We start from the raw sequence: 5,971 nt of genomic DNA on the forward strand, positions 1-5,971 counted from the left end.
ACGACCCACTACACAGGCTCACTTTGTTTGACTATTAGGCACCAGCGGCACTGAGAACTCCGGAAACGTTAGCCGGAAAACGAGAAAACCGGAAACGGTAGGTATGCTGCATTTTGGATGACGTCCTAGCATCGCCCATATATGTCCGATTCCCACATTAGTCACCAGGGAAGGATAACTAAGTAAAAGTATGTCTGGTTATTCGAATATCAATTTGATGATTCATTGCAGATGTACTCGTAGGTCCATGGCTACCACCAAACGGTGACACACCAGCGCAAGTATCGAAGGGAAGAGGGGTTACATCAGTGTCACTATCGAAGGGAAAACATCGCAGCTGCAGAATCAGGGGATACGCCTGCATCAGTATCCGGAGGACACACCAGCGCCTGTATCCGGGGGACACATCAGCGTCAGTATCCGGGGGGACAGACCAGTGTCGGTATCCGGGGAATGTATGTGTTACAGTGCGTCCGCGAAATTCGTGAGTTTGCGAAGTAACTAGTTAATCCGCGAAATCCCTAGGGACTCCGCGAACTCACATAAACTCTCGTGAATCCGTGGAACCACTGCCGTGGCTCCGCGGATTTACTAGAGTTTCCAGTGCGTTCGTGAAGTCACTGAAGAGTCGCGGGGATCTGCGAAATTCCTAGGTAATCCGCGGAATAGCGATTCTTTTTCAGTGAACCCGCGGAATACCGATTCTTTTTTCAGAGAATGTCCAAAAAACGTTATTTAGAGCTAATGCCGATTATTCGTAGCAGGGGGTCATCGTTTCTATGTTGCGCCATAGGGAAGGCTTTTTGGGCCAATCAGAAGGTAAATGACGTCAAAGGTCGTCCACTTTCTTTGCTGTTTTCTCAACTAAAACGGGATGAAGTGGAACGTTTTTGGTCTCAAATAGTTTAATAAGACATTTTCTACATGTTGTAAAGGTTATAATACCTAAAAACTTGTAGTCTTAGAGTTCTAGCGTAGCAGTGAATTAGGTGGGAATTACGATTTATGACAGTGGTTTAAGGAATTGAAGCAGAAATTTAGCTATTTTTTACATTTATTGCGCGCGTGTCACAATCTTCTGCTTGCAAATTTGTGTATTTCAATTGATAGGTATCAATTGTTAGTTGTTATTTGATACTTTTCTGTCTGGCATTTCTGAGTTTTTTTTGTGATTATTACCAGCAAGTAGTTAATAAGAATTATCATATACTTTTGTAAATGTAGAAATATTGGTATGTATTCCAATACCAAACAAAATTGCATGTTTGTTTGTTTTAAGTGTGGTCAATTGTCTAAAGCCTAGATGGACAAAGGAAGCTGCAGTTGCTTCTGTAACTCATGTAAGCTGCCATAATTGATAAGTATCTGGACATCCACGGGGGAGCCATCCGCTTCTCTTCTGTCTTTGACAACCAGTACTTTTAGAATGAGCGAATGCCGAGTGCTTTGCATTACAAAGAACTTATACGGCCTTGTTACAAAGATCCGGTCCAACAGGCCTGCAGTCCGCACAGCCGGTAAATGTAAAGATGAAGTACAGTGAAGGTAAAAATTCTAACCTGACCTAACCTTACCTACTAACCAAAAACTTTCAACCTGCCAACCTACAATCTACAAACTTACAACCTACTAACCGAAAACCTACAATTTAAAGCCTACAATCTACCAACCTACAACTTAAAACCTATACTGACTCACGTCTCACTGTACTTCATCTTGATCTACACATTGCACAGCCTACACAGGCCTCAAGGCTCAAACTTCTGTGTGCACTATGGTGTCAGGAAATTGGCGAGTGGTTTGCTGAATATTTTTAGGTGAACAGGATTCCTGTCAAATTAAAAAATAATAATTATGAATGAGTAGGTATGTTTTGTGTTCGTTTTTTTTATTGGTTTTAGGGCTCATGTCTTTTCTTCAATCCTTGTTAGCGCATAGGTATGATGGAGGAGTATCACTCTAACTCCCCTAGGCCCTAGTTTGATTAGAAGAAATGTTAACTATGTTATGACAGATCATGACCAAAGTACCTGAAGCAGCGTTTAAAGTCACATCTTGTTTACAGTGTCCCACCGACCAGCTGTGGTGACGCCAGTCGCCAACAGCTACAGCGCTTTTCCAGGAGGCTTCAGTTATTCTGTGACTGGTGACCAAGGCACGACACATCACCCAGCAACTCACAAGTAAGTGAATCTGTGTGTGTGAGCAATGTTAATGTGCCTATCTGTGCAGTTGTGGCAGCTCCCAAAAACAATTACCTAATTCAAAGGGGAAAATGACAATGGAGCATGGCTAATTTGCTATCATATTTAGTGCAGGCTAAGGTCAAAAGGTTGTGTCTACCGAGTCACATACAATAACAAACTGTTTTACACAGGTTGTTTGGCGAGTTGCTGACATTCATCGATTTAGGCAGCTCCTTTGCCATGGCATTTAGTGACTAAAATACAATTTTCCAAGCAAGGAAGTGACATTTTTTGTTTACTGAATAGTTATTCGTTTTACTGGGTATTATGCATCCTTCAGCCATCCTTAATTTGCATTTCATGGAAGGTTTTTGTTTTCAGTCTCGCTGGCGGAGAGTGTTGCTGAGCAGCTGACCAACTGCGGCTGCTGGAGCGTTTCTCAGTCGTCGACCTCCGTAGACTGTCAAGCCTCCCTGGCCTTCTGCGACTCAAGAAGGAGGGATTTTTATCTGTGTTTACCATACAAGAGACATTTTAATCTGACGATTCGATCGGATCTGGATCATGAATCCCGAGGCGGTGTGACAGATGGTCGAGGTCGGCGCGCCACGCCAGACGCCTTCTCGCGCGGGGCGTGCTCAGGTCAGTCAGGTTGCGCTGCCGGACTCTGCTCCGAGGAGAGAAGCACATAAGCGCAGTCAGGACGCGAGTGTGTTTGCACCGCCCCGGTCCCAGCAACCGCATGGCGGTGGGGACTCACAGCCCGGCTGATGGTTCCAGATCGTCTCAGCGCAGCTTCTTCTCCGGACCCCGGCGCGGCAGCGAGGCTGGTGGTTCGGAGCCGACTGATGGAGGACAGCAAAAGAACAGCAGGACAGGACAGCACCCTAACAGTAGCCTTCGGTCATGTGGCGAGAGCTGGGCCCCGGACCGGTCGAAAGGGTGCTCACTGCTGACTGCTCAGCTGAGTGGGTAATGTCCGCGTCTCGTTAGTGTCCCCGGCCAGGTCCTGAAGGGTAGATGAGGGCGGGATATTCTCCTTTATAGACGCAGAGCAATGCCAGAAGAATGGTTTTGCGATCGAGTTGCATGCGCTGTCCCCGCCTGTCGCTCCTGCTGCCGCCGGCGGGGTTGGCGCCAATGGCCATTGACGGGGCTGCTGTGTTTGTAAATTAGGTTGGATGGACCCCTGCTCTCAGAGTTTTGTGTTGGTCGCTGGTAACCCATGTTTTGTGGCCAGCGTGTTACGAACCCACGTAGTGGTTTGACCCCGTGGGGTGCTGTGAGACAGCGCGGAGCGACGCGTGGATGCTGCTGAAACACGCTGATGTTTGTGTGTACCTATCGTCATTTTGAAGTGCTGCTTGAGTTTGCTCGTTTGTTCTGTCTTACTGTTTTGTGTTTTCTACCAAGATAATGTCGATAAGATTGTTCAATAAAGTTTGAGTTGAGACTTCCGGACCGGGAAAGACTGAGACGTCTGAACCGGGGCCGGCAAAGGCGTCTAAGCCGGGACCGATTGAGGCAGGTGGACTGGGACCAACGAATGGCAGCCAGTTCTGGACCGAAAGAAGCAGGGCTGCATCCGATGCGCCACCACATACCGTATCACTGGCAGCCATATGCGTTCCTGTCGCAGGCCACCGTTCACGCTTCAGTTTCGGCGCTGGTGCCCCGGCCGGGTATATGCTCTGCTCGGTATACCTGACTGTTGTGAGCAAAACCTCGTAATCGTACGTCTAATGCTATAGTTGTTGTTCAAATCCGCGTAAATTATGACATTCTGGCAACTATGCTGACCCATAACCAAGCATAGGTCAATGTTGGGTCAGTCGGCTACGGTCGAAGTTATGGTGTTTTTCCAGCCGATAATGCATCAATATAAACTCCTTCCACACTGGTTTTTGTGGCACCACATTAGCATAAACCGGTTTGCAGGTTTGTAGAAGCTGGTATAACGTAATTTAATCGTTCAATATCGCTAAAGTCGTCTCAATTCCCAAAAACGTCCGCATATTGTACTGCATGCGGCTGCCTGATCCGTGAGGGTGGACGACCTTTGACGTCATTTCGTCAGCTGAGCAAATGTAAACAAACCGCCTGACGAGTTTACCTCCTAATATACGGCCTTGATTCGTAGAGGCTCAAAGACAATTGGAATTTGGAACCGAATCATGTTGCCGATATGGTGGTCGTGTTGTGCTTTGGCCGGCATGTCCATTAGGTACAATCAGTCTATCAGAATAAAAATGTCGGGACGTTTGGGAAGTTTCATGTTACATTGTTACGTAGGTACCCTAACTTTTTGTAAATCTACTATACTATTTGTGAAATGAAACTCTGTCTGTTTGCACCGTGCAGAGGGGTGCTTTGACGCTGTGCGCAAGTCAAACGGTGCGGTCGATGGGGCTGAAATTTTCGCAGGGTGTTGATGACGTCACGGGCACGTGCAGTGTCGAGGTTCGAGTCCCGGGGGGTGGATGGTTCGCACGTGGCACGCGCTGGAAAAAGGTGCATTTTCTCCAAATTTTGCTCGGCTCTCAAGCCTGCTTCAAGGCATCAGCAGCCGGGTTCAATCGCCTTTGATAATAAAATGCATGACGATCGGCGGCGGGTGCCTCTCATTTGCAGATTGACAGCTTATTTATTTTGATAAACAAAGGCGAATGAAGGTGTTGATTTTCGGTAAATAAAGACAGTTTTCACTGCACTAACACAAATGCGCCGCGTTTGCCGTAATGCGCCACATTTGTCAAAAGGCTCCATTTTTGCCGCAAATTCCACAGCTTTGTCAAATATGGTCCGATAAAGGTGCAATTCGGTGGAAGGATGCATGGCAAAACGACAATTACAAATGCACCACTTTTGTCGCAATGCGCCACATTTGTCACTAGGCGCCATTTCAACCAAATACGATTAAGAATAATGGAATTACACGAGTAGGAGCACGGTTAGGAACTCTTTTTTAGTTTATCAGTTTATCTGATGGTCTGTGACCTCACATGACCCAGTGGTAGTGGCAGTAGTGTAGTAGTAGTAGTATTGGTAGGAGTAGCGGTAGGGGTAGTGGTAGTATTAGGGGTAGGGGTAGTGTTAGGGGTAGTGTTAGAGGTAGTAGTAGGGGTAGTGGTAGGGGTAGTGGTAGGGTTAGTGGTAGGGGGTAGTGGTAGGGGTAGTAATAGGGGTAGGGGTAGTAGTAGGGGTAGTAGTATTGGTAGGGGTAGTGGTAGGGGTAGTGGCAGGGGTAGTGGTAGGGGTATTAGTAGTGGTAGGGGTAGTAGTAGGGGTAGTAGTAGTGATAGGGGTAGTAGTAGGGGTAGTGGTAGTGGTAGGGATAGGGGTAGGGGTAGTGTTAGGGGTAGTGGTAGTAGTAATGGTAGGGGTAGCGGTAGGGGTAGTAGTAGGGGTAGTGGTAGGGGTAGTTGTAGTAGTAGGGGTAGGGGTAGGGGTAGTGGTAGTGGTAGGGGTAGGCGTAGTGGTAGGGGTAGTGGTAGTAGTAGGGGTAGGGGTAGTGATAGGAGTAGTGGTAGGGGTAGTGGTAGTGGTAGGGGTAGTGGTAGGGGTAGTGGTAGGAGTAGTGGTATGGGTAGAATTAGTAGAAGTGTGGCACAGGCCGATACAATGTGACGTGGTGACCTATACGACCTGACCTGACCGAAGGTGACCTGGCCTGACCCAGTGTGACCAGGGATGACCGACTTGACCTGACTTGACCCCGTATGACCCAAATTTTATCAAACTAAGCCATCAGAATATTCCTTTATATATCTGCTTCCAGATGGCTC

General features: G+C 47.3%; 1 long non-coding RNA gene across 2 annotated transcripts; it reads left to right on the top strand.

Moving 5' to 3' along the window:
• The first annotated feature begins 1,101 nt into the window (after positions 1–1,101).
• Positions 1,102–3,637, top strand: LOC122388595. 2 transcript variants are annotated; one of them, XR_006257836.1, is made up of 3 exons: positions 1,102–1,340; positions 2,066–2,183; positions 2,568–3,637. It is a non-coding gene; the product is annotated as an uncharacterized LOC122388595 (long non-coding RNA). The 2 variants fall into 2 exon arrangements; XR_006257837.1 differs by having other exon boundaries at positions 1,133–1,232.
• The last annotated feature ends 2,334 nt before the right edge of the window (positions 3,638–5,971 follow it).

Source organism: Amphibalanus amphitrite, unplaced genomic scaffold (genome assembly GCF_019059575.1).
Source record: "Amphibalanus amphitrite isolate SeventyFive unplaced genomic scaffold, NRLGWU_Aamphi_draft 000328F_arrow, whole genome shotgun sequence".
NCBI classification, from domain to species: domain Eukaryota; kingdom Metazoa; phylum Arthropoda; class Thecostraca; order Balanomorpha; family Balanidae; genus Amphibalanus; species Amphibalanus amphitrite.